We start from the raw sequence: 25467 nt of genomic DNA on the forward strand, positions 1-25467 counted from the left end.
AGACATACAAACAGAGACAGATCCATGTATTTGAATATGAAAAGACACAAAGTTCTGGAAGGATGTGAAATCCAAATGTATTTTATTATATGAAAGCCTGTACGTGGCTTCCCTTTTGGAAGGAGGCAGTCAGATCAGTGTATATAGAGTAGAGTAGAGTAGAGTAGAGTAGAGTAGAGTAGAGTAGAGTAGAGTCGAATAGAATAGAATAGAATAGAATAGAATAGAATAGAATAGAATAGAATAGAATAGAATAGAATATTTCAGTTGGGACCTACAAAGATCATTTAGTCCAACTGCCTGACCAAGTTAAAGCATGTTATTAAGGACATTGTCCAAATGCCTCTTAAACACTGACAGGCTTGGGGCATCGGCCACCTCTCTAGGAAGCCTGTTCCAGTGTTTGACTACCCTCTTGGTGACCCACATTGAGCCTGCTGCCAACCAGCATCCCCAGATCCCTTTCTGCAGGCCTGCTCTCCAGCCTCCTCTCTCACAGTTTATACTTGTTCCCAGTGTTACTCTGTCCTAGGTGCAGAATCCAGCATTTCCACTTGTTAAATTTCATTCCATTGAACATAGCCCAATTCTCCAGTCTGTCGAGATCCCTCTTCAAGGCCCCTTGTCCCTCAAAAGAGTCAACAGCACCTCCCAGTTTGGTACCATCATCAAACTTGCTAATGGTGCATTCAGCTCCTGCATCCAGGTTGTTGATAAATATATTGAACAGATCTGGCCCTAGAATTGAACCCTGAGGAACACCGCTGGTGACTGGTTGCCAGCCAGATGTAGCCCTCACCACTACAACGCTTTCAGCCCTACTGTTCAGCCAGTTCCTCACCCAGCGCACCATGAACCTGCTCAAGCCACAGTTGGACAGCATGACCAGAAAGATGCTGTGAGGGACAGTGTCAAAAACCTTCCTAAAATCCAGAAAAACTACACCCACCACCTTCCCTTCATCCACTAGGTGGGTGACCTTATCATAGAAGGATATCCAATTAGTATATTGTTGTGTTGATGTGCATTAACATAGAGCAATGGCTATTTCAATACAGTAAAAATAGCTAGATAAGCAGGAAAACAGAATATCATCTGTTCAACATTTAACAAAACATGCTTTTAAAAACAAAAATAAATGCTACAGTATGGAGTTAAAATGATCTGCAGTTGAATTTAACAATTTCTCACACATACTGTGCTGTTCTTAAACAACCACTTGTACTTGACATTCATAGTTATATCTTAGCCAGATACACTTACTGGATGCAGACTGAGGTCTCATTTTATAGAAATATTTCCTTAAGTGCAGCATTCGTCCCTTGGAAAAGTTTGTACCATTTCTATTACATGGTTATTCCATTCCCTGATAAACTCCTAACTGTGTTTAAAATTTGCTGAGAAAAAATAAAATCTCTCCTTTAGTAATCATCTGAGCTACACAGGCGTTTCTAGCAATACCTGTAGAGACTTTATCAACCTGGTTAAGTTTAAGAAAATACAAAATTCTTGCTGATGACTTGTAGTTGTGACTTTTACAGATGAGGTGATGACATGACAGTGTTCCTTTCCATTGAATTTCACAATTTAGCACAAACAAACTGGTAGTTTTAATATAGTAAAATGAAAAGTCATGCATTTAGGAATGAAGAATGTGAGGGAAACTTTAAGAACTGATTATTGTACTGGAAAACTCTGTGCAACTGAAAAGATTTGCACAACCCCTGGTATTGTAAATTGAGAGTGTGATTATACCTGAGCTTGTGTCACTGGAAGCACCACGGCAAACAGGGAGGTTTTTGCACAAAAAATCCCCAAACCACCCAAGCTGAAAAAAATCAGCAATTCAGCTTAGAGGGATAGGGTTAAGAAGTGGCTTAATTACATAATAATAGAAAATAACAGAACATAGCCCTGTACCCATGAAGACAGAGAAATACCTGATGCTATGCCGCTCTTAAATGAGTGGATGTGTTTGCAAGATCCAGTGCGGTTAAATCAAGCTGTAACAGTTAAATCTGTAAATGAAGCGGAAGTCTTTTCATTCAGCCATGGGTGTAAATAACCCTAGATTGCTTAATGAAAAAATGTGGTATATTCTTCTTGCTTCAAATCACACTTGTGTATTTCTCACAAGCAGGGATGCTCTCAGTCCCTTCATCCCCCAGCCTCTGTTGATACCAGGGTTGCCCTGAAACTATGTGCAGGACCCTGCACTTGGCCTTGTTGAACCTCATGAAGTTCACATGGGCCCACTTCCTAAGCCTGTCCAGGTCCCTCTGGATGACATCCCATCCCTCAGGCGTGTCAACTGCACCACTCAGCTTGGTGTCAAATGAGACCCATGAGATGCAAAATGAGACACAGCAAGTAGGTTCAAATATGGACTTGATATTCACCTGCAGTATTGCAGTTGATGTTCATGTGTGAAACTTGTTTGGAAAGAATACTTATGCTATGATCCCATGCTGGAAAATTCTTAGGCTAAAAGTAATGCGGAACTGTATCATGAATATGGACAGAAAACATTGTCCAGATAAAGGGCTCATGAACATTTTGCTATAGATGAAATAACATGTGGATGTTCAGGATGTTTTGCAATCACAGAAACCTCATCAAAATATTTTTGGTATTTTGCTAATTTTGCCACATCCAGAAGCTTTCCATAAAGTCAAATGAAATAGAAGCTTGTATTTAAATTATTTATTCAATAGTTTTCATTAATATAAAAAGGCAAGAGTTTGTTCCTCTTTTTATAAGACAGCAGTATTATCAAAGGTTTAGTTGAGTACAAATGGAAGTAAATGGACTTCCCTATTTCTAATCTGGATCTTACAGTATTTACCCACTTTTAAGTATACTGTTCAGAGATCTTTCACACTTTTCATTGTGAAATAGTGATTTTTTTTGTGATTTTATGTGAAATCACTTCCATCGGTGTAAATGAACATGGTAATAAAATGGCTGCTTCATGGATGATAAGATGGAAATTGTTATAGGAGGAGCTATGTTGTGCACATTTTTTTGTTTTTAAAATTTGACTTAAAACTTGTAATTATAATCCTTTCCTTCTTATGTATGAATAGTATTTGTTGTATTTAATTCTGACTGGCTAAAAAGACACAAACGGAACTTATTATTTGCTTGGCAACTCAGATTTTTGAAAAAGTGTGTATTAATCAAATTAAAGCTCATAGTACCAAATGCCTATTCATGTCCTGATTTTCTAATCTGTAAAAACCCCCTGCTGTTACTGAAAAATACACTGTTTTTAAATTACTTTTATCCTTTCAACAATTAGTGCACATGAGAGAGAAAGGAGAGAATATTTTTAAGACTCTATTTCTAAAGCCAAGAACTGTATTACACATCATTCTAAGAGGCAAGAGGGTAAATTAGCAAAGTGCAAATAAGGGTGAAACTGATCTATTACTGCTGCATATTTATGTAGATGACTAAGTCAAGTGCATCCCTTGTTTTCATTAGAAGCAAAAATGAAAATTGTTCCTGTTGACTAAATTCTGTTCTATTATCATTCTAGTTGTATTGTAACTTCTAACGTGCTTCACCTGAGCAAAATCAAAGTTATTGTTAAACTAATCAACTGGACTTTACTGAAGGAAAGCAAAAGATAAAACCATGAATATGTAACAGTAAAAGATAGTGAAGGAAATAAGTGGCGTAGTCAGGATGCCAACTATCACTAAGCAGTCGGAAAGTTCTCCAGCTTGCAATTTTTTGGGATGGATCACTATATGATTTAGCAAGTCAGTAAACTTGCCTACCAGCCATAGTTCTGTTATGATCTGACATTTATATTGCTTCTTTTTTTTTTTTTTTGTAATATGATTTGGTTTCTCAGGAAATTAGTGAGTCTTTCCAATTGTTTCAGTGGAAATCGGATCTGATTCCCTCTCCCACTGCAAAATAGCGTTCAAATTGCTGCTTCTGCAGTCTCTCTCCATGTTACAGAATGGTGTTCTCATGAAGACAGAAAATGAAGTATGCTCTAAGGAAGAGGAAAATCTCTTGATAAGCTTTTGATGTCATGATGTCATGATAAGCTTTTGATGCCTTTATATCAGGAAAGCTGCAATGTCCATCAGCATGAGACTTGACCCCATTTGCTATTTCTTGAACAATATAAAAATGAGAGCTTAATTTCATCCCTGAAACTCCCTTGACTTCCTATTGTTGAAAAAAGAAAATGGAAAAGAAAAGGATGATCTCATTTGTTATAGACCATGGGTTTGTGGAATAATGATACATCAGAAGTATCTAGATGATGTATAAACATTCCATGACATTATTTAATACACACTGAATACAGCATAGAAAATTCTAAAAAACAGGTAAAGTGATTGTTCAAAAAAAACCCCACCCTTGCATGTTACCATCAGTAATTCAGTTAAGGAAGTAGGCAATAACCTTTTAGAGTGGCAGTCAACACATATTAATCAGACTTTTTGGTCTAGCTGCAGAAAGTGGAGGACATTTTTTCTCTCCTCCCTGTTTTCTGCATTTTGTCTTAGTATTGCTTCATGTTTTACTTTGTACGTTCTGCTTACTTTCCTTTTCTTGTATGACTCATATTTTTATTTAAAAAATCCAAATCACAGTTCTACAGAACTAGTCATTTACATGTCTGATATATTTACATTGTATTTGAAGTATACTTTTACAGGTAGTATTAGTAGTAAATCAGCCATGTATGATTGTATCTATCCCTAAATCCTTCTGAAGTGGGTACCAGCTCTAATGCTGTGTAAGCAAGAGAAACTATCAGTTTATCCAAATGTAAGCGACCAGCCTAAGTCAAATAAAGTTTGCACAGAGACACCAAACAGATGTCACCAGAACATCTCATTTTGCAAGCATTATCATCTCATTAGGAGCTCTGAGACATTCTGTTCCATTAAACCAGGAACAGGCGGGCTGCAGTAGGTGTCTAAAACATTATGTAGCTCTGTGTGTCTGTTTGCTGTATTTGGTCATGCTTAATCCTCACTGCTTCTAACGAGGTTTTTAGTGAAGTTAATTTTGTTACAAGGTTTTGCCTCTAAGAGCTCTGTGACTGCAGTGCAAGAGTGCTTTGGTTAAATCACTGAAAGCAGGTACCCACTGCATTCTGAAAGCTTATTTTGGTACAGCTTTCTTCAGAGTTTCTTCTTCTGTTACTGTTTTGTATCTATCTTAACTGTTTATTGTTTGTCAAAGTCTGCTTTTATTGATGTTAAAGATAGTACTCTTTGTAGTTGTAGATGCCCCATCCCTGGAACCATTGAAGGTCAGGTTGGACGGGGCTCTGAGCAACCTGATCTAGTTGAAGATGTCCCTGCTCATTGCAGGGGAGGTTGGAATAGACAACCTTCAAAGGTCCTTTCTAACACAAACCTTTCCATGATTCCTATTGCTTTCAGTGGGAGAAAAATGGCAAGAAAGTGGTGATGTAACTAATGCAATGGACCAGGACCATTGGACTGGGACCTGGATGTCCTTGGACATAAAGCGTCCTCTGACATCACCCCTCACTTTAACTGAGACATGGTGTTGCTGTCATCTAAGAGACCCATGAGATATGTCTTGCTGTCTTCTTCCCATGGTCCTGGCGACAGAGCTCTGGTGGTACAGATTGTTATTGAAGTCCTGGGCAATCTCATGCATCAGGTGCTGGAATGGCATCTTCTAATGCAGCAGCTGTTGGGGACTTCCGTTAGTGATCGATCTCTGACAGTTACCTGGTGCAGGCCAGTACTTCCTCACTCCCATTATTTTTGGCATGGCTTGAAAATTTCTAGGTGCCTTGATTTTTTTTTTCTGCACAAGTTTAGCTTGTAGCACATCCTAAACAGTGTGTCTAATACATTTTGTTAGTTTTACTGGAGTAGTGATCCTGAATCCCAGAAGCAGGTTTCCACAGTCCTTAATGCTGTCCTTTAGAGGAAAAAAAACATGTTCTCCCAAACTCTTTCTAAATCAGTGCCAGCAAAGCTAACTTGGGGTAAGAAATAATAGAAAGGATTATCAGTACATATTTCGTACTTCAGCAGCTCATTTTTTGTTTTTGTCAAATGCAAAGTTATTTATTGGTTTGCTAGGCTGTTTACATTTATGAGCAGCTAAGCGACAGAGTCAGAGAAGATGACTAAAAAGACATTTTGGAAGCAAATACTTTGAGGAGTGCTCAAGAGAAAACAAAAAATGAGATAGAAACGAGGATAGAGGTCAGATTTCTGACATTTAAATAAATGTGTGATAGAGCAAAAAAGTATGTTCTTTTCACAGATTATTCTTACAAACTATACAGGTTATTTCAACATGCCATGGTATTTTATTTAAAACAATACCTATTTTTTAATGTGAGGGTTGTGAGTTAAGAGGCATAGTCTTGGTGAATGCACATACATGCCAAAAAAATTGTTATTTAGAAGAAGTAAGCCTTGGTAGTTGATCCATAGAAACTTCGCTGATTGTTTTATCCAGAAACACACAATGTTACATTACGGAGGGCTGTTACCCCTAATCAGCTTCTATGTAATGCCAAATATGGCCTTATGAACAACAACTCAAGATTACTCTTTTTGAAACTCATTACATTCCTTTGAGCCATTACTCAAAAGAATTTCAGCTGAAAGATTTTCTGGCTCAATTCCTCCCTCAGAGTCTGATAGCCAGGGAGTATTCAAAATACTCCACATTCAGCTGAAGTGTGAAATAATGACCCAGGGGAGTATGTTGCCCATTTCCTCCATCTACATAAATTAATTTTAATAAGGTATGTTCTCCATGATCCAGAGGATTCCTATTTTGATCATTATAGTTCTCTTCCTCTCTTCAGCATGTAGATTATAGAAAATGTGTGTTCTTCCAGGCAGATATTTATTTGGGACCTGTTCAAATTAATATCTGCATCCTCAGCTCTGCATTGATTAGGTTAGGATAGAAAGGAGAGTGCTTGAAGAATAAAGTATCTCTGTGGTGAAAATACCAGCTCAGTGTGGAAAAAATATCCATGGCTTTCTAAGAATATTGTGGTACAAAAGTGTATTTCCTGAGATTTTGTGTGAAACCCTTGAGCAGTTTAATTAAACAGACCCTTTCCTTCTCAAATCTAATTAACACACATCTTTTGCTTTCCCCAAAATTGTGTATTTAATCTTAACTCACTCCACCTTTCCTCTGCCAAATACAGACTTCCAAATATTCCTATGACCCTAGTTGTAGTAGCTCTAAAATCAGAGAAGATGATTAAAAAGATAACCTGGTAATCAAGGAAAATAAAAATTAGACAAGTACTAAACAATGCTGGGATCAGATGTATTTAAAAATGTCATTTTGTTCACCTTTTCCTTTACATTGGACCTTTTCCTTTAGGTGGATGACATGAGAGAGCTGCTAGCTCTCTCACTAGCACTGTACTACAACTAATAACCTAGAAGACGAAAGAGTGCCGTGTTATGATCGTGAATACTCAGCATTTTTTGTTTGCTGGAGAATAAACTGTCATACAGAAAAGTCTAAAAAAGGGCTCTAAGAGGAAGTTGTGCAATGTCTTGCCTAATGCTGTGAACAATTGACATAAAGCATTCACCAGGTGAGTATCAGTGAGCCCATCATTTTAACTAACATGCCAAAGTCACAACCTTAAGGGATTCAGTAGTAATTTCTGCTCCTACTCCTCCTACCAGACCTTAGTCTGGACAGGTTTGGGCTTCTCCGTTTGGTTCAATTTGGGGTAGGTTTTGACTTGAGACTAAGCCATCTTCTGAAGTGAATGAATGAGTAAAGACACGAAATGCAGCGTTAAGGCTGAGATTGCCATTGTCGATAAGTGGTGGGAATGGCAGAGAGCAGCTACTCCTCGCAGCTACTCCTTACAGCTCCATCTTGACGCATTTGAGAGGAAACATATGCTTCACTGTAGATGTGCCTATGTTAATGTGGAGGGTTTCTGCTTCAGTTGTGAGTTTACTTCCAGTTTATCTCGCCGGACACATTGAAATACCTGGGGATGCAGCCGATGTCCTTTTCCTGCTGCGGGGCCACCGCTGAAGCTGTGCCCTGGGGCATGTGCAAAGGCACCTTCTTCCTCCCATGGAGGAAAGGGCTTCTTCTCCAAGGCCCTCGGGCGAGAGGCTGTTAGTTACAGCACGGCAGCGTGGGAGGCTGTAGGGAAATCTGCTTCTTGTCACCTGCCAGGCACAGACCCCTCCTGTGTGCCCGAGGTGGGCAACCGTGGTGACTTCAGCCCCAGTCATGGCCAGGCAGGGCCATGGGGATGGGTACAGGCCGAGGCAGGGCCAGGACATGGGTGGGCCCGGCACCGGCGGCCCATGGCCGGGCAGGGCAGGGCTGTGGGGAGCTGGAGCCCTGGGGCAGGGGCTGACGGCCCTGGGGGGATGACGTTGGGTGCTGGGCCCTGGGCAGGGTGGGAGGAGGCCCGGGGGTGGGCAGAGACAGGCAGGGCTGGGGATGCTCTTGGGACCCTGAGGTAAATAATCAACATTTTTATTTACAAACTCATCAACACTTTAACCATAAGATGGAGCCAGTAATTAACTTGTACTAATGATACAGAGCTGACTGGACAGCTTCGGAGGAACGTCATATGAACCCTGTGCAATGGTGACAGAGCAGGTAAGTCTGGTCTATCCAGACAGTTAAATATTACATATACTTATTCCATATGAAATTTCCAAATAGTCATTCTATTAGGAGCTGAGAAATAATTTTTAGTGAATTAAATATATGACAAGACTGTATTTTCACAACTGTAGCATATAACAGACAAATAAAATATGCTATATTGTACAAGGTAGTAAGTATTTCCTGTGGAGTGCATAAATAGAGGGATACTGTAAAATGTTGTCTGGTTTTGCAAGATGTACCAGACTATATCACTATCCATTAGATCAGCCTAAGGGTACGTTTCTGAGGAAAATATTTACCTAGTCGTCTTTGCAATGTTTTTGTTTGTTTCCTAGCAGAAGCATAGGAAGTAATAAATGTTAAATAAGGTTAATATGAAAACATTATGGATTATTCAACTTTTATCAGTTTGGGTGAGAAATAACAAGATTATTAATAGAACTAGAGCTCTAGAGAGCCAATAGGTTGCTATGCGGTCAATTTTTTCCACTATGGTGTAGAAAATAATAATAATTTAGTTTCATAATGTGTTATATTTATCTGCAATGATGACTTACACATCAAGTGAAAACACATTTTCAGCTGTGTTTTTATAACAGCAGTGGTCTGAATTTCTATTGCGCCGCATACACGTTTTATCTCATGAATTTTGGTTGCTCATTTGGAATGAGGTATTTGGAATATTGCATGTCATTGTAAGCATAAAATAGATATAAACGAGGCAGGCTGATGAGGTAGCTGTGGGATCCAATGACAAAATCTGGTGTTAGGCTCATAGTCCAAGATCAGAAAGTCCACAGCCTCATGATACAAAGCACTGATCTGATATAAACACATTTTGTTGGCTCTGCTTCAGAAAAAGTTGTCAGTTAACTTGTTACTAGAAAGCTTTGTGCTGGATAAGGTTCTGCAAACTGTGTAAACCACACATAAAAGTATAAGCTGACATAAACTCCATATTGTATACTTTAGCATTTCAACAGATACACAGTTTTATGTTCACATCTAACAGGGATCAGACTTGTGTTGCTGAGCGACTGAATGGAGCCCAGAGGTAAATGCTAACAGTCGAGCAACCAGGGAGTGCTGTAATAGGAGACATAAACCAGAAATATTGCCTCTTCAAGCCAGAAAAGCTCACAGCAAAAAAGACCTTTGCAAATTCTACTAATAGCAACGGCAGCTTAAGACAATGTGGTCTAATAAAAAAACCCGTAACTAAGTAAAACGCCGGCTACAGATGATCTGCTTTGCACTTCAAAACTATCGAAACTTTGTCCTCCTGGCTGATCCAACAACACAGCAATTCCCAAAAAGAATCCAAACGATGCGAGAGTCAAGTCTTCTATAAATCTCATACTTAAGGCTTGATGATGCCTAAGCTTTTATAGTATTTTTTTATTTGCTTAATGTTAATACCAGTTCTAGTGACTTCAAATGCTGTGTGAGTAATCTCTGAAGGGACGTAACAGTGTATCCTCAGTTAGGTAGCCAGCTTGCATGCTGTGCTTTTTTGCATTGCTTGTTTGCTTTCCTCTATCGCAGATTACAGATATTCCTTCGCAGAACAGCTTAAGATTTAAGAAAAGAAAAAGAACCAACACCACTACAGAACTAATTTTTAAAATAAATAATAGTAAATTCTAACTAGACAATCAGGTTTTTACATGTATTTACTGAGAGACTGAGTGTGTCCTTCATTCCCAAGCATTTGATGTTGAAGTTTTGATATTTGAAACTTTGTTTTGACAAAGCTCCTTGTCAACTGTGATCAAGTGATCTTGAAATCTCAGACAAATCGTAGGTAAAAGGAACTACTGCTGTTCAGCAAATTATTTGTTTTAGAAAATTTAAAACAGAGGCATTTCCTATATCAGATTCTACTTCAAATGTATGTAATGATAATGGAACAGCCTCACGGCTGCTGTAAATCTGCCTGTTACCATTGATGTCAACAGCACCTCCCCAGTTTATGCCTCTTGTAAATCTTCTCTAGGGATCATTTGTTTGCGCAAAGGCAATGAGAAACTAGGAAAGAAAAAAATGTAAATAGCCTTTACCAGGAATATATGTGAAGTAGAAAAAGAGGATGTACAGCAGAGAAAATACCTCGTACTTCCTATAAAGTTCAAACCTTTTTTGAAAAAGCCTTTCTCAGATCTTTTCTTCATTTTTAGAATGGGAGCTGTTGGCAATTATGGAAAAGTGTGTGGTAAGTGAATACATAAATATACCAATTGCACAAGAGAATGAAAAATGAGCCTTTCAGAGAGGAATAGATGGGTTTACAACCACACTCAAAAAATGATAGATATGCATTTTTTTATGATCACCAATCTGTGACAGAGCAAGAGGATTTACTTTTCACCACTCATTATAGATGCGTATACAATTCATTTTGGTATTTGCTGGCCAGGTTCTCTCTCACTCAGTCAAAACTGTAATGGGAGTTTCATGGCCACCTTAAACTGACATATCCTTAATCAGATTCTTCGTGCGCTTTAGCATATAGCTCCCTGAATGCTACTTGTGCCAGTAGATACATAGAGTGATACTAGACAGAGAGTGAGCACTTGCAGGCGGGAGATAGTTTCTTTTGACAGCTGTGCCTGCCTTATGTCATTGTAAAGTGGTTGTGAAATTACAGCTTTTCATTAGATTTCAGAGATGTCTTAGAAATGTCCGCTAGCAAGGGCAAAGATTAACCTTAAATCTTCCTAGGTCATGACGATTTTTTTCTTACCTTCCTTGTCTACATCAGACACAAAATATATCTGTCCCTTATTCATCCCACAGGACTGGTTTGCTTCTATCCTCAAAACTTAAAATTCTAAAAGAAAATAGCCCATCTCATTCCCATTTAACTCCAGCAGCAATCGGTTCTATGCCATCTCGCTGTCCTGTCCTCTGTGATGAAGAAAGAGCAATTTCCATCCATTTCCAATCCATTTCCATCTAGGCAATTCAGTGCCTTTTGCTTTATTCGGACCAAGGGTTCCTTTGCATTCAGCAGAAGCATCTCCACCCTGTTTCTGCATTTATCTGTGTCTGCAAAAGGATGTAAGGGTCTACAACAACCTTTCCTCTTACCTGGGGGCAAGCTGTCAGTATACCAGTGATCATAGGCCGTAGTTTTGTTTATCAGGTTGCTCTGACAGACTGTAAATGCTCATACCTGGCTCCTAGACCAGATGAGAAACAAGGTACTGGCATCAAGTGTACTGCACATGCAATAACTAGAATGCTGCCTATATGGATATTTGATCACAGCTGATGGGAAATGCTTCATGCAGGTATGTTTTCTGACACCGGGGTGATGTATTTCTCTATTATTTCTTGTTTGTTGGAAAAGGCCTCATTTTCCCCCTCCTTTCCCCCTGCTGTTTATTTGGGCTTTGAGTAACAAAGTAACCCAGCTATTGAGTTATTTGACTAACTTCGACAAACATGGACAAAACCATGGTACAGAATATTTTTACTGTTGTCTTCAAAGGGGCAAGTCTGAAACATCAAAAACATATCCTGAAAATGTGGGCGGATGTAAAGATGGAGTACGCTTTGTGGCTGGAGCTGTTGAAGAGACTTGCTAGGGATAGCTAGTGGGTGCCCAGGGAGAAATGCAATTTGCCTTCTCCAAAGTCTCGTTTTAGCGTGCACCAGGAGCGTTTAATCCCCTTTTCACTCGCCTTGGAAAGTTCACTAAAATAATTTTATGTTACTCCCAGGTCCAGTTTGGATCTTGTCACAATCCAGATCATAAAACCAAACAAAAATGTAGGTACAAAGTATGTGCTAAGTAATCTCGTAACTTCAGACACCTTCTAGAGCATATTTCAAAAAACCCTCACACAAATGTAAGGACTTGACTTATCCATATTTCCAAAGAAACACCACCAGGACTTTTCACCACTCCATCCCTTGCCAGTCACAGACTTAATTTTGAGCGATATACATCCAATGTATACCTACAGAAAGTAGTTTCATTTACACTGGAATTTAACTATGTTTGCAGAGCCTATTAAGAGTTAAAATTGGAATGAATATTAAGTTTTAAGTGTTTTGCAATGAAATTAAGTTAAAATAAGCTAAATTGCCTGGAAATTTTAGAGGTATTTCTTAACAATAAAAGCTTAATACTAAAGTTTTAAAGAGAGTCTAACCACTGAACTAGAGCCTGTCTCTGTTCACATTGCTGAAACCAAATTGTATAGAAGTTTTGCAGTATTTTTGAGTAGCAACTAGGTCTAGATGTAAAACTCTTGAACCCAGTGTATTAATTATGTCTACTGTAAACTGAATTGAATTAGATTAAAATACATACTATCGATAGTTTGTATTTTTCTGGTTTGTGTCACATATTTAAGATAATTTTATATTACTAATGAAGAATTTTGAAATATTGATATGAACTTTAATGGGCTTCCAATTTTGATAAAAATTCAGCATTTATATAAACGTATTAAAAATGGTAGCAACTCTTTATAAGAAAATATTTAAAATTTTAATTTATTTTAAATTTGTATTATTAATTCATGCCTTTAAATATTTAATATTTTAACAGAAGTGTAGGGTTATCCTTAGGTTGTTCATAGCATAATTTCATACGACCTCATGAGGTCCAACAAGATCAAGTGCAGGGTCCCACACCTGGGTCAGGGTATTCCCAGGTATCAATACAGACTGGCTGATAAATAAATTGAGAGTAGCCCTGCCGAGAAGGACTTGGGGATATCGGTGGATGCCAAATTGGACAAGACGTGGCAATGTGTGTGCTTGCAGCCCAGAAGGCCAACCGTATTCTGCGCTGCATGAAAAGAAGTGTGACCAGCAGGTCAAGGGAGGTGATTCTGCCCCTCTACTCCACTCTGGTGAGACACCACCTGGTGTACTGTGTCCGGCTCTGGAGCCCTCAACAGAGGAAAGACATGGGCCTGTTGAAGCAGGTCCAGAGGAGGACCATGAAGATGATCAGAGGGCTGGAGCACCTCTCCTATGAGTTCAGGCTGAGAGTTGAGGTTGTTGAGCCTGGAGAAGAGAAGGCTACAGGGAGACCTTCTTGTGGCCTTCCAGTACTTAAATGGGGGCTTATAAGAAAGATGGTGCTTAACCAACCTGATTCTCTTTCTATGACCGTGTGACCTGCCTTCTGGATGCAGGGAAGGCTGTGGACATTGTCTATCTGGACTTTGGTAAGGCCTTTGACACCGTCCCCCATGACACTCTCCTGGAGAAGCTGGTGAATCATGGCATAGACAAGTGTACTCTTCACTGGGTTAAAAACTGGCTGGATGGCCGTGCCCAGAGAGTTGTGATTAATGGGGTGAAATCCTCTTGGCAGCCAAGTGGTGTCCCTCAGGGCTCAGTTTTGGGGCCAGTTTTGTTTAATATCTTTATCAATGATCTGGATGAGGCGTTTGAGTGCACCCTCAGTAAGTTTGCAGACGACACCAAACTAGGTGGGAGTCTTGATCTGCTTGAGGGTAGGAAGGCTCTACAGAGGGACCCGGACAGGCTGGATCGATGGGCCAAGACCAACTGTATGAGGTTTAATAAGGCCAAGTGCCGGGTCCCACATTTCGGTCACAACAACCCCAAGCAACGCTACAGGCTTGGGGAAGAGTGGCTGGAAAGCTGCCCAGCAGAAAAGGACCTGGGGGTGCTGGTGGATGGCCAGCTTAACATGAGCCAGCAGTGTGCCCAGGTGGCCAAGAAGGCCAAGAGCATTCTGGCTTGCATCAGGAATAGCGTGGCCAGCAGGAGCAGGGAAGTGATCGTGCCTCTGTACTCGGCACTGGTGAGGCCTCACCTCGAGTACTGTGTTCAGTTCTGGGCCCCGCTGTACAAGAGGGACATTGAAGTGCTGGAGCGTGTCCAGAGGAGAGCTACCAGGCTGGTGAGGGGTCTGGAGACCAGGTCATATGAGGAGAGGCTGAGGCAGCTGGGCATGTTTAGCTTGGAGAAGAGGAGGCTGAGGGGAGACCTCATTGCCCTCTACAACTACCTGAAAGGAGGTTGGAGAGAGGTGGGTGTTGGCCTCTTCTCCCAGGTGAATAATGACAGGACCAGAGGAAATGGTCTGAAGCTGCAGCAGGGGAGGTTTAGGTTAGATATTAGGAGGAATTACTTTACTGAGAGAGTGGTCAGGCCCTGGAACAGCCTGCCCAGGGAGGTGGTTGAGTCACCATCCCTAGAGGTGTTTAAGAAACGTCTAGATGTGGCACTTCAGGGCATGCTCTAGTGACAGAGATTGTAGGGGTTTTTTTGTTTGTGTATGGTTGGACTCGATGATCTCAAAGGTCCTTTCCAACCATGAAGATTCTATGATTCTATGGAAAGACACATTTACCAGGGCCTGTAGTGACAGGACAAGGGGTAATGGTTTTAAACTAAAATAGGGCAGATTTATATTAGATAATAGAAATAATTTCTTTACAATGAGGGTGGTGAAACACTGGAACAGGTTGACCAGAGAAGTTGTGGATGCCCCATGATTGGAAATGTTCAAGGCCAGGGCTTGGAGCAACCTGATATAGTGAAAGATGTGCCTGTCCATGGCAGGGGGTTGGACTAGATGGTTTTAAGGTTTCTTTCCAACCTGAACCTCTCTGTGATTATATATTATTTAATATTGTATTTTTTAGGGATTTTCATCTAGAAATATAAGATCACAAAATAATAATAATTTAAATTGTTTTGCTGTTTATAGATTTAAATAATCATCTAAATTTATCTACTCGTAAGTGCGTATTTTCTGAACCTAATTTGTTTTCCATCCTGCATTGACAGAAGCAAAGATATTATTGTGTCATTGCTGGATGTTTCTAAGGTTGCCATGCTTTCCTGGTTTTCAAAGAAATGGATTAATATCATCGCACTGTTATAGGTAGCCTGCATCTGCCTGTTTTCTACCAGAAAATGAGCTGTGCAGTGCCTTCTTGCCTACTTCTGGCCTGCAGGCTTTAAACTTGGAATCTTTTTCCCTAGTTCTGATTTTTCACTCACTCACTCACTCACTCACTCACTCACTCACTCACTCATTCATTCATTCTGGGTCTCTCCCCTTCTTTCCCTTCCCCCATCATACTCTCACTGTCCTTTTTTGGTTGTTGTTGTTTGCATAATCTGAAAGGTGTTTTTTTTTTCTCATCCACTGGAATGTTTGCGCCTGAAAGATTTTCATTGTGACATTGTGTTTAGGTAGTTGAATTTTTTGCTTCTTTTAACTTCTCATGTTTAACTTGATTATATTATGCTGCAAGAAACTTGGAGCATATTAGAGATGTTGTAAATAAATAGATGTGTATATTGTTGATATATTTTATACATTTAGATATAGATGATATATTTATTTATTTAAATTCATTGAAAACATATTAAAAATTATTAAGCATCCAGGGATGATTGAAGTGCCATAGTAGTTGCAGAAGTGGTGCAAGAAGCACAGGGATACTCAAAGCAGTCAACAAACACTTAAGGCCAATGCCTTGTAATGATCAAGCTCTGCCTTTATTTGGGTTTCCAAAACAACTGGGGATAAATAAATTACATAAATGTATTCAGGAGCACAAACCCTCTAGAGTAAATGTCAAAGCAATTGTAAACTGCAGCATCTTTAAAATTAACAGCTAGTACAAAAAGGCATGCGTCTGACGCCTGGAAGACCAGTCGATTGCTTTTCAGACATAGATCTGGGAGGAGGAAAGTGAATCTTTAAATGTCACTTGGGGAGGGCAGAATGGGAAGGAGGAACTGAGAAAAGTCACACATGAAGCAGAAGAGATCTTCAGTGTATTTTGAGATCTTGACAGATGTACTTATGATTAAGCTTGGCTGTGAAAAATATAGATGTCATTTCTGTTTTACTAGCATGAGACTATAAAATGTCATTAACTGGCAAGTAACTGCATTTCTTATCAGACAGCCAAGAGGATAACATAAACTTGCCTAGTTCCATTAGTAATTATATATGTAAAGGCAGCAGTTTTAACTTGCTCCTATGGAATGCAATAAAAAATAAACCTGAATTTAAATACTGTAAATTTATTGACTTTGTCTGCTCATAAAGCATTTATTGGGAATTAAGTGTGTGTTTAAATAGTTCGTTGCACACTGACAGAGCTATATTGAAATGTACCCAGCGCATGTCTACATTATAGATTGCAAAGCTCTGGAATAACATCAGAATGAATTTCAAATGAGATAGTCCTAGAAAATGGAGGCAGCGTAGCCATATGTGCTGTTTATATGACTTGGCCAAGGCTGAGGGCTACACAGTGCTATGTAGGTATATAATTGTTTTAGCTTAGCTGGGAATCTAAAATAGAATCATAAAATCATTGGTTGGTACAGATATGAAACACTGCTTTTTATTGTTAACGCCGTGAGCAGTGGACTCTCTAGTAGAAATAGATGTTTCCATTGATTCAGTAGGGCTAAACAGAAGAGTGAAGACCTAGCAATAGGCGTTTGCAAACCCAGTGCTCCCTGAAAATGGGAAAGATATTTGTTGTAGTATATATTGCCTGTTAGTTTCAACATGCAAATAGATTTAGAGATTCAGCGTATCCGAATAGCAATAAAGGGGTACTATTGTGCAGAGATAAATTGGAATCTGTCCATCTCCTGCCTTCCTATAAAATGGTTATATAAGATGGATTTGAAGAGGATCTTGTCCACAAAGACAAATGTTGCCTTTATGATAGCAGAGGGGGCAGAAAAGGTATTGAGTTTATCAGCTTGCATGACATCCATGATAATGAAAACCTAGAAAATACAAGAAGGAAGAAAAATATGTGCTGTCAGTACTTTTATATTTCACGGCTAAGGACAAAACCTACATTTTAGAAAAGCAAGTACGTAGATTTTGACTAGTGTTTAAATGAAGCAAAAGATCTGGGCAATGATCAATTTTATCTGTGAAGAACCTGAGATTTTAAAAATTAACATTTAATAAAATTCTTGATTGTGGAATTTTTCCCTGTGGTATACTGTGAAAAGCAGCCTGAATTAATAGTAACCATGGGATCTGTGGAGAAGCTTACAAAATTTCTTGAGTCCTACCTGTTGTGGATGGAAATATTTGATACAGTAATGATTTAGCAGTGATTCAAAATTTATTAATGATTTGAGGTAGACCAAGAAGTTGAATTTTAGCAGCACTTAATCATTAACCAATTTAAAGATTTACAAAGTGATTTAACAAAATAATTGAACAGCAATGTAATTGCACATTCAAATGACGAGATTCGCACTAACTTACTATAAGGTATCCCAAATAAATACATACACACATGAGCAAAAGCATATATTTCAAATTAATACACAAACATATAAGCAAAACCATATAAGCACACTCACGCGCACGGGCCTCTAACTGCTGGGATGGAAGATCCCTTAGTAGCAGGCAACTCTAACAAGCCAATGGGTAGTCCTTTTGACTCCTATGTGTGCACAGACAAACGGAGGAACACCCACATCTGTAAAATGTGTATATCAGAAACATATAGGTGAAGAGGTAGATGAAAGAGAAGCTATCCTACAGTTAAAAATTTCCCTTTTCACACTACCTGACCATCCACAATCTTTTCAGATAGCAGGAGCAATTGTCAAACTGTTGCCTGCCAGAACAGATAAAACATTTGCTTAGTAGTATCTTGACCGATGCAAATACACTGATTTTGGACAGGTATTTGCTCTGTGGCTTGGCCCAATGAACAAATGCCCCAGTAGCACCAGCAGCTAAGGTGGGGTTGGAAGACTGACTGTTCTTTGTAAGACCAAAAGCCCACTTAACCTAGTATCCCATTTTTGACAGTGGCCAAAAGCAAATGGTTAATAAATAACATAATTATCAAGACAGGTTTAGAATCATAGAATCCTAGAATCATTTAGGTTGGAAAAGACCCTTGGGATCATCGAGTCCAACCACCAACTCCACTCTACAAAGTTCTCCCTTACACCATATCCCACAACACCACATCCCCCAACACCACATCCTAATGAGTCTTAAACACATTCCGGGATGGTGACACCACCACCTCCCTGGGCAGCCTATTCCAGTGTCTGACCATTCTTTCTGTGAAGAACTTTTCCCTAATGTCCAGCCTAAACCTACCCTGCTGCAGCTTGAACCCATTCCCTCTTATTCTATCACTAATTACCTGTGAGAAGAGACCAGCACTAACCTTTCTACAATGTCCTTTCAAGTAGTTGCAGAGAGTGATGAGGTCTCCCCTCAGCCTCCTCTGCCTCAAACTAAACAGTCCCAGCTCCTTCAATAGCTCTTCATAAGATCTATTCTCCAGGCCCTTCACCAGCTTCGTTGCCCTCCTCTGCACTCGCTCCAGCACCTCGATATCTCTCTCATATTCAGGTGCCCAGAACTGGACACAATACTCAAGGTGTGGCCTCACCAGTGCTGAGTACAGGGGGACAATCACCTCCCTCCTTCTGCTCGTCACACTATTTCTAATACAAGCCAGGATGGCATTGGCCCTCTTGGCCACCTGGGCACACTGCTGGCTCATGTTCAGCCACTTGTCAATTAGAACCCCCAGGCCCTTTTCTGCCAGGCAGCTCTCCAGCCACACTTCCCCAAGCCTGTAGCGATGCATGGGGTTGGCTGCAGCGATGCATGGGGTTGTTGTGGCCCAGGTGCAGGACCCGGCGCTTGGCCTTGTTGAAGCACATTCCATTAGCATTGGCCCATCGGTCCAATCTATCCAAGTCTCTCTGTAGAGCCTCCCTATCCTCATGTAGATCAACACTCCCGCTTAGCTTCGTGTCATCTGCAAACTTGCTGATGATACACTCTATGTCCTTATCAAGATCATCAATAAAGATGTTAAACAGAAATGGTCCCAACACTGAGCCCTGAGGGACACCACTTGTGACAGGCCTCCAGCTGGATTTAACTTAATGGTTTATGGTAATTCCTTCTGGTAGCCTTGCATCCTCCTCCTGTTTTCAGCTCAGGGACTTGAAAAGTTGGATGCGGTTTCCATGTACTTTGTAATGCATAATTATTTTTTTCTTCAGTGTATTTGGCCTACTGCAGGAAAGGCTAGTGGATCTTCAATTCAATCTTTGGCTCTCTGGAGATCCTTAAACTGCAGATTACCAGAAACAGGGACAGTAATACAGAGATGTGTTGCTCTTTTATTCTCCAAAACACTAAGGAAAGCACAAACGCCAATATGTGCCATAGCAGTGGAGACTTGTCAATAAGGTTCAAGAGGTACTCAAAAGCTGCAAGGTGGTCCTGTGTCATGGAGCTGTGTACTGCTCTGGGCTTTCTTCATCTTCAAGTAATACACTGCTTTATTGGGGATGAAAAATAAAGCAGAAAGCCCTGGGTTTAGTTTACTTTAAAGAGGCGATCCCAGCAGCTGCTGTCAGCGAGTCCTGAGCCGAGGGGTGTCAGTGAGAAGAAGCTGTCCTGTGCTTGTTATTTCAGAGGTCTGTGGAAAGGGAGCTGCTTGAAAGTATTGTAGTGTGACAAAGGAAAAGACAGTGACCTTTGCTGAAAAGCACCTTGCAGAAAAGGCTGTTTACGGTCCCTAGCATCTTTTCCCGTGTCCCTGTCTTTTCTATACACTCCTGAATCATAACAAATGTTGCTGTTATGTAAAACGCCCGGCGTGTCAGCTTGCTGATCTTTCTAACCATGAAATTCTGCCTGAGCCCCGCTCCTTTACTGAGTCATTTGCCCTGCTGCTTCTGATCACTGCTCTGTGCTTCCCAAATAACTCTTCTTTTCTGTATTTCCTGTCCACTCCACCCCAGCACTACTTAAGTCACAGGGAGGTTTTTAACAGTTTTTTGCTAAAAGGCTGGCTCAAGTGCAGTTCCAGTTGAAGTAAGAAAAAGTACATTTGTTAATTGTTCAGTTTCCATGGCAGCAAAGACTTCAGGCTTTTTCTCGCTTGTTTTGACAAGCCGTCTTTGTACTGAGAGACCATAGAGATCACAAGTGGGTTTTATGATGAAGCCTTTTGTGATATCAGCTCCTTTGTAATAAGGCAATGGCAAATACACAGCTAGAAGGATTGCCAGACGTAAGTGCCTAGCAGTCTTTCGCTCTTCTTTGTACCACATAAGTGGGCTAAGAGAAATTTTGACTGTAAGAATGACAAGAAGATGCAGAGCTGAAGATAGGCTGGTAATTTCTCTTTACGAGTTTTTTCCCCATTGAACAAACTACCTGTGTGACCTGGAAGCAAGTACTTGGTTAAGAATGATGATGGAAGTGGTGTAAAGTAATAATTTATGTTATTCCTTAGAAAGGGTCTCCCTGAAGCCTTGCTGTGTACACAGGTACCTGTGCCAGACGTAAGAAGACAGCTTTATTAAATATGAAATTTTTATATCTCCTGCCAAGGTACATAAAAAACTACTGTAAGTTTTGCATAGACTGCATAGCTGTTGAGGCTAGCACTGCCCTGTCTCTCCTCCACCTTATGGACTACCTGCGCTGCTGAAAAGTAAAGTTTTTGGTAGGAAAAATATTGCCAGATGGAATTCTTTGTAATAATTTTTTTGCATTCAGTTATTAAATACTACAGAATTTACATTCCGTGATGAATCTACTTCACAGCTAGGTAGTATATGATTATTACAATAAAAACTTGTTCAGAATCTGAGACATATAATTTAGGTGATATGTATTACTACAATAGAGAGGTTTTATTTGAGTCTGGTGCATGGAAAAGCGATGCAAATTAGTTATTTTGAAGAGCTGGTGGCCTAACTAGATTGCTTTGGTGAGTAATCATCTTGAAGCTGGAAATGGAAATAAAAGAAGAAACCCTTGTGGTGAGTGATAAATCCATCAGCTGTCATTCTGCCAAACTTTTCATGCATTCATCCTCCTCAGTACAAGAAGAGAGTGGGGTCATCACTTTTGGGCAACCATGAGACAACCAGATAGTAGCTGTCTGGAGACAGAGACATGATTTTTCACAGTAACAGCGAGGCAGCCTCCCTTTTCCTAACCCCTTTGTACTGCTGGTTTCAAGACAACCTTGGATAGGATCCTTACATCCTTACAAGGCAGAAGCACTCAGTGGGCACTGAAAACAGAGAGATGTGTGCTGCTGTATGTAGGGGAGCTTATAGTAAAATCAAAAGTATTCCAAAACAGAGCCTTTTCAGTCATGTCTTCTCCACACCGCCAGGTGCACATCAGTCTCTGTCTTCTACCTTTGGGAATAGTCCCACTCTCTGTCTCTGTCTCTTTGGGAAATTTCCCTGTGGAGAAAGTCAGATTTATCAGCATTTGTTTTTCACCCAGAAACAGGAGCATTTTTCAGCATCTATTTAAAAGCAGTATTTCAAAGGATGGACAGCCACAGTTTGATTTCTGCTTCTTTTTCTAATCAGATTTTGAAAAGGAAAACACAGCTATCAATTTAATTGAATGCTTGCTTTTCTGAAACTGATCTTTGCCATGGCAAATGACCAAAGGGTACTATTACCTTGTGTATTTATGGATTTATTTCTTCAGCTTTTAAATTAGACAATAAGGTATTTTTATCAGGGAAACAGACTTCTTGTCTGTTTCTATATTGCTGTACATTCTGACATTGCATTTTATTTCTTAGACTGGTTGTATAAAGCCTGAAAAGAAAGAATTGACTAGTTTGCTTCACCCAGGGTGTTATTGTTTAATTTGCACTGTTTTTATATAATTTTTTTTTTGCTGATCTTGCAGTTGATTTTTAATAGCAAGATGAAAAATCAGAATAAGGAAAATTGTAAGACACTTCTGTTTGGCATCTCCATAACCTGAAGATTATTTGAAGCTTCAAAAGCCTCATCACTGAATTTCAAAACTGCTGTTGCAGAAGTCTTCTGTCTTTCCTTTCCTTTCCTTTCCTTTCCTTTCCTTTCCTTTCCTTTCCTTTCCTTTCCTTTCCTTTCCTTTCCTTTCCTTTCCTTTCCTTTCCTTTCCTTGCCTTGCCTTGCCTTGCCTTGCCTTGCCTTGCCTTGCCTTGCCTTGCCTTCCCTTCCCTTCCCTTCCCTTCCCTTCCCTTGCCTTGCCTTGCCTTGCCTTGCCTTGCCTTTTGCCTTGCCTTCCCTTGCCTTGCCTTTTGCCTTGCCTTGCCTGCCTTGCCTTGCCTTGCCTTTTGCCTTGCCTTGCCTTGCCTTGCCTTTCCCTTCCTTGCCTTGCCTGCCCTGCCCTTCCCGCCCCTGCCCCTGCCCCTTCGCCTCGCCTCATCTTGCCTTGCCTCCCCTATTTTAGGTCTAGGAGTTAATTATAGTAAATCTTACCCCTTTTCAAGAGCTAGAATACTTTTTCCCACTTTATTTCTATGTTTGGATATTGTAGGACCTCATCCAGTGTTTAGGGCTGCACATGCACTCTTCTATTTATATAAGAACCAGGCAAAAATGAATGATAAAATTATAATATTATTATGATAATGGTGATAATTTGCCATAGTGGATCAGTGGAAAGAAGCTAGCAGGCTGTTATCAAAAACCTCACAACAATGTGTTATGGTTGTTGCTCCCTGATGTTGTCCCTGAGACAGCATATTTCCACCACACCAGGACTACTGGGTTTTCCTTATAGTGGCACAATTAGTTTCCAATTCCTACATTTTTGGGTAAAAAGCTATTTTTTTTGGCATGATATCACATTTTCTTCTGAAATAGCTGGTAATGGATTCTTTCAGTCACTTCTTACAGAGATGAATTGAAAGTCTTAAGGGAAGAAAGGGAACAAGGAGAGAAGAAGAAAAAGGGGTCGGGGGGACGAATTTGCTTTGATTAGTTCCAAAAGGAATAATTTGTTACCTTTTCAGCTCAGCATGCTCATCAATACTGGTGAAGAATCTGCAGTACATGTTAAACAGTTCCTTTCTGCTCTGTAAAACTAGGCACGATTCCCTGCAGTGCATAAGAAAAACAATTCCACTACCAATAATCTACAGAAACACTTCTACCAGGCACCTCTGTGTTTAGGAAGAATTCCATCTGTCTAACACTTCTGACTTACTAGGAGTTGACACATCTTTTTTATCGGTTTCTTTTTCAGAAATTGATCAAGACCAATCTCAGTCATAAATCTCAAGATACTTTTTAGGTTTTGTCCAGATACTTTCTTCCTCACCCTTCCTAGAAATATTACCTATATAGCCTTCATAATCTATATTTTTATATCTATATAATACTTGTAGCTACCTATATATTTGATTTATCTTCATAATTGAAACAGCAATATCTAACCTATACGATTGAACACTGGGATATACTTTCTAGTAACAATAAAAAGCACAGACTTCGGGATTCACATGCTCTCATCAAAACTTTAGTCCTTTATTCCTACATATTTCAACATTTGGTTTAGAAAGCCCTTTCTTGCTCCAGCAGTAATGTTAAAATGCCTCAGGAATCAGACACATGTAGCTACGCAGAAAGAATTTCAACCCCTTTGCTTCTAGTCACACAAGTAGATGATACAAGCCCGTATGAAGGAAGACAGGGTATGCTGCACCCTAAAACTGGTGAAAATTGTATCCTTTGGAAATTCATGAAGCTTGAGATAGTGAAAGAAGCTATATTTTGAAATAGTAATAAAAAATACTACTGGCATAATGGGGTATCACATGTTATGGCATAACAGAAAGTAGAAACTTCAGATCTGGAGCTCAGAGACGCGATTTGCTCTTTCTTGCCTTTTGGAGAACCATCTCCTTCCCTAGTGAATCCTACCGTGCTCTGGCAGATGCTTAACTTGTGCTATGGAAGCACCAGAGGTGAAACCATATTGTGACAGGCATAAAATACTCTGATGAGGAGACTTTCTCTGCCAAGGACAGTGTACTCTAAACATATTTAACTTTAAAGCTGAACTGATTTAATCTACCTGCTTTAGATATACTCAGGCTTCCTCAGAAGGCTGATCTTTGTGGTTTTTTAGCAACAGAAGAACGTATGGGTCCACCCCTTGTTTTTAAAAATCATGAGAACACTGAAGTGTTCTCCCTTACCTCTTTTTCTAGACCATGGATTTTTTTGGGGGAAAAAATACAAAATCCAGACAGGGGGCTTTGCTGAAGATGAATAACTGTGGGTCTTTTCAGAGTCTGTCAGAACGACTGCGTCAGAAGGCAGGTAGAAGTTATACAGATGGCCCTTTTACTCCTAAGTAAGGTAAAGTAGGAGAATATCATAGAATCATAGAATCATAGGGTTGGAAGGGACCTCTGAAGACCATCTAGTCCAACCCCCCTGCCAGAGCAGGGTCACCTAGAGCAGGTTGCACAGGAACGTGTCCAGGCGGGTTTTGAATGTCTCCAGAGTTGGAGGCTCCACCACCTCTCCAGGCAGCCTGTTACAGTGCTCTGCCACCCTCAAAGTAAAGAAGTTCCTCCTCATGTTTAGCTGGAACTTCCTATGCTCAAGTTTGTGCCCATTGCCTCTTGTCTTGCCCTCGGGCACCACTGAAAAGAGCCTGGCCCCATCCTCTTGACACCCACCCTTTAAGTATTTATAAGTGTTGATAAGATCCCCCCTCAGTCATCTTCTTTCCAGCCTAAAAAGACCCAAATCCCTCAGTCTTTCTTCATAAGTGACATGTTCTAGTCCCCTAATCATCTTGTTAGCCCTTTGCTGCACCCTCTCCAGCACTTCCCTGTCCTTCTTGAACCGGGGAGCCCAGAACTGGGCACAGTACTCCAGGTGCGGCCTCACCAGGGCAGAGTAGAGGGGGAGGATGACCTCCCTCGACCTGCTGGCCACACTCCTCTTGATGCAGCCCAGGATGCCATTGGTCTTTTTGGCCACAAGGGCACATTGCTGGCTCATGGTCAT

Source organism: Rissa tridactyla, chromosome 2, assembly GCF_028500815.1.
Source record: "Rissa tridactyla isolate bRisTri1 chromosome 2, bRisTri1.patW.cur.20221130, whole genome shotgun sequence".
NCBI classification, from domain to species: Eukaryota; Metazoa; Chordata; class Aves; order Charadriiformes; family Laridae; genus Rissa; species Rissa tridactyla.